Below are 4,399 nucleotides of genomic sequence, written 5' to 3'. Positions count from 1 at the left end.
AGTCGTTGGTTTATCTCAAAGTGGGGTCCGGGGACCCCCCGGGGGTCCTTGGGGGGTAGCCTGGTTACAGACTAATCTGCCATTGCAACAAAAGAAAAAAATGGTCTGGCCCCTCTCAATAGAAATTGGATTTCTCTCCCTCCGAAGTAGTGAGGGACCAATCACGGCCCAGTGTGCAAATATGGGCCGTGATTGGTGATCCGGTCTAGGCCACGCCTACTAAAAATAAATAAAATAATAATTCTCTTTCCGGATTGTCGCGATCCGGTTTTGCGGTGCCGCTTTGTTTTGGTTCCCCAATCCCTATTTAAATGGAACAGAATTTTCCCGTGGGTTAATACAGACGCTAAATAGTCTCCGGAAAGTACACTCACATTTGTATTTAAAAAATAAGCTAAACTACACAATCAATGTAAAGCGCTTCGGATAGAAGCGCTATATAAATGCACCATTTACCATTTACCATTTACCATTTTACGCCGCATCAAGTGTTTTATTAGGACGGACCTATTTTGGGATTGTCGCGATTCGGTTGCTTGATGACACGGATGATGGCGCACCTGGTGACGTGACGTAGGGCTACTTCCGCTCCCGACCGGATCATAGGCCCCAAAAGCTTTGCTTCCCAGGCTAAGGAAATGCATGTTCCACACAGAGATCCCAGACTAATATCTACGCTGTGATATTAGTCTGGCCATGCCAGGCTACCTTGGGGGGAGGGCCGAGGGGGGGGGGATCCATGGGGTCCCCCCAGGTAAATGTGTTAATATAGCATCACAATAATTTCAACCATTTTAAACCTTTTATACTTTGGCTATTTTTGAAAAATGGTGAACATTTGTGCAGACCTTTGAATATTATGTTTATTTTTAAGTGAACATTTGTAACTCAAATCTTTGCTTCTGGAGGGGGTCCCTGGAACAATATTTTGAGATGGGGGTCCGCGGCCAAATACATATCATTTTGGATTTTGTGTTCTGTATTTAAAGGGACATTCCGCTCATAATTCCGGTGCATTATGTTCTGTATTTAAAGGGACATTCCGCTCATAATTCCGGTGCATTGTGTTCTGTATTTAAAGGGACATTTCGCTCATAATTCTGCTGCATTGTGTTCTGTATTTGAAGGGACATTTCGCTCATAATTCCTCTGCATTGTGTTCTGTCCGGAGCCTTCGAAAGAAATTACTATTGAAGAGATATTTTCACTACAGTTTGACGTTCATAAGATGTTTGGTTGTAAAGATGTATTATTGTGTTTGAAATGTTAAAAATGCTTCTTGTGTCGCCGTACCGAACATGTAAGAGCAAACACATTCATTTGAAACACGTTTGTTCTCAGTAGTATCGCGCAGTGAGGCTTTAGGCTCATGTTGCGTGAGTCGGACAAACTTCTTTAGTATGCACTTAAAATCATTGTATTTTCTATACGTTTAACAATACTAAAATAGGGGAAAAGGGAGGTGGAACAATATGTTGGCATGTCATTCTCCAGATCATTTATGAAGGCAGGTGTCTCTGTCTGCCTAATAAGCACAGATAGCCTGGTCTCTGGCACAGGTGGGCTCAATCCCACTAATTAGGGATGACACTATTGTCTTAGAGTGTCCCAGAGTGCTATAAAACATTACATAAACATTTACATTTCATTTTCCACTTCTATCTTCAACAGGCCGTCCTGTAGTTTTAAAAGCTGCAACTCGTATAAGTTTCATGTGTAAACTGTATGACCTGGGATTTGAACCGTCATGTCCTGGTTGGGGAGGGAGACCCGTACATATAGAGCATCGCAGTTGCACAGAATCCGGGTGCCGGAAGTAAATACTCAATGCATTTTTCCCATTGACTTTTCCAAAAATATTTATATCAATGAATTTAAGCCTAGAATCAAGCCATCCAGGATGCTGGTGAATCATGACCATAAAACCTTTTTTTCTGTGATTTTTTAAAATGTTATATTTAATGATATGATATAATATGTTTAATAAATACCCTTTGTTTTGCCGTTTTCAAAAAAGTTTTTTCACAGAATCAAACGTTTTATGGTCATGATTCACCAGCATCCTGGATAGCTTGATTCTTGGCTTAAATTAATTTATATAAATATTTTCGGAAAAGTCAATGGGAAAAATGCATTGAGTATTTACTTCCGGCAACTGGAAGTGGGCGGGAACTGCGACGCTCTATACCGCTCGTCCAAAAGGGAATCACTGGCTTGGTGTCGGGTAGGAAGGTCATTTCCTGTCTGTAAGCATCAAGAGTCTAACACTGAAGCCCTGGATGGATGTTTAGTTAATTTTTGAAATTTGAGGAAATTACTTGAAACCTTTTGTTAAAAGATTTTTCGAACTTTTTGTAATTTTCTTTTCTTTTTTTGGGGAATTATTTTTGACTGATTCAAATATTATTATTATTATTTGTTTTTTAATTCAAAATGTACTTGAGTAAAAGTACAAAAGTATTGCCATCAAAATGTACTTAAAGTACCAAAAGTAGAAAGTACTTCTTATGCAGAATGTCCCATCTCACACGTTTTCAAATGTATACAAAATATTTTGAAAATAGCAGATCTACAAGCTCACAATGCGTCGCATTGCGACGCATTCTGCTATTTTCACGTACATGTATACGATTATTAAATATGTCAATAATGTCTTTGTACATTTAAGTTATTTGTCGGATCTGCCCTGTGCAATGTTTGATTACGAAGCCTATAAAAGGCAAACAGAAATGAACATTTGTATTCATATGTTCCAATGTTCAACAGCCAAACACACAATAAAATCATGAATCGCAATTATTTGAGTGACAATTAATCGTACTTAAATGTGTAATCATGACAGCCCTATGTCCAGGGACGTGCACAGATAGACTCTAGGTGGTGCTAGAGCACCTGCCCTTTGACCTCTTGACCAGAAGTGCCCTTTTGAAAAAAAGAAGAAAAAAAATCAGTTTACAGCAGGGGTTCAACAGGGGGTCCGGGACCCCTAGGGGGTCCTCAGAGTTACTACAGGGGGTCCGCCAAATCTTTATGTGATATGATTTTTCTTTTTACAATAACCACTCAAAACCTAGCATCCCTTTTCTGAGGAGAACTTTAGCCAAAAATAGCAGATCTACAAGCCCACAATGCCTCGCGTTGCGAGGCGTTGTGGGCTTGTAGATCAGCTATTTTTGGCAAAGAGGTATAGGTGTAGAGGGAAAAAAGAGCAGACCAAGTCAACAAAAAAAAGTATGATTTACTTGAGCACCTGCCCCTCAAAATGTCTGTGCACGTCACTGCCTATGTCATCACTGTTGGTGGAAACATGGGGTGCGTTTGCACTTAACCACTTTCACTTTTAAAACAAATGGGGGATAAGCATATCTACAGGCTGAATATTTTGTTGCAACATTATAGTCTCCAGTACATATTCCAGTTCATATTAGCGTCATAACAGTGTCCAGTGGAATGAAGCCTCCTAGTGGATATTCTGTGAACAACATGAGATGGGGTACAGGAGGACACACAGAAAGCAATGGTGGAATATTTGAAAGAGATTATGATTATATAGATTAGGATTATATTGATTATGATTATATAGATTAGGATTATATAGATTAGGATTATATAGATTAGGATTATTAGGATTATATAGATTATATAGATTATGAATATATAGCAGAGTTTAGTGCTTCTTCTTCTTATCTTTACCTCTTATTATTCTCATCATTATTAGTATTATCAACAACAACAAGTATCATTAACTATTAGTATTGTTTATATATGTGCCAGTGGTGCAAAGTAACTAAGTACTAACTAATGACAAAACGAATTTACTCTAATTTACTCAAGTACTGTATTTAAGCACAATTTTGAGGTACTTTTATTTTACTGGAGTATTCCTTATTGTCAATACTTTTGCTTCTACTCCACTACATCTCAGAGGCAAATATTGTACTTTTACTCCACTACAATTATTTGAAAGCTTTAGTTACTATAGTTACTTTGCAGATATAAATTATTACATAAAACATACATTAACCACTTTAGCCCTATTTTATACCTAGTCTATTTGAAAATAGCCGATCTACAAGCTTACAACGCGTCGCGATGCGACACGTTGTGAGCTTGTAGATCGGCTATTTTCAAACATTTTAGTACTTTTGGTCCAAGTACATTTGGATACCAATACTTTTGTACTTTTACTCAAGTTTTTTTTTAATTATGGCCTTTTAATTGTAACAGAGTACTTCTACTTTGCAGTATTGATACTTTTACTTAGTACTTTTTCCACCACTGATATTTGCCTGTATGTATGTGAAGTAATACAGGGGCTACATAGCCTACTCCAGTACAGTAGGTGGCAGTATGCACCTAAAAGCCATGGTTGTAACTCCCCATAAAAGTAAAAGAAGAA

Source organism: Gymnoscopelus microlampas (genome assembly GCF_963454915.1).
Source record: "Gymnoscopelus microlampas genome assembly, chromosome: 9".
Taxonomy (NCBI): domain Eukaryota; kingdom Metazoa; phylum Chordata; class Actinopteri; order Myctophiformes; family Myctophidae; genus Gymnoscopelus; species Gymnoscopelus microlampas.
The sequence above is the reverse complement of the archived record's forward strand: the minus strand, read 5'-3'. Positions refer to the sequence as shown.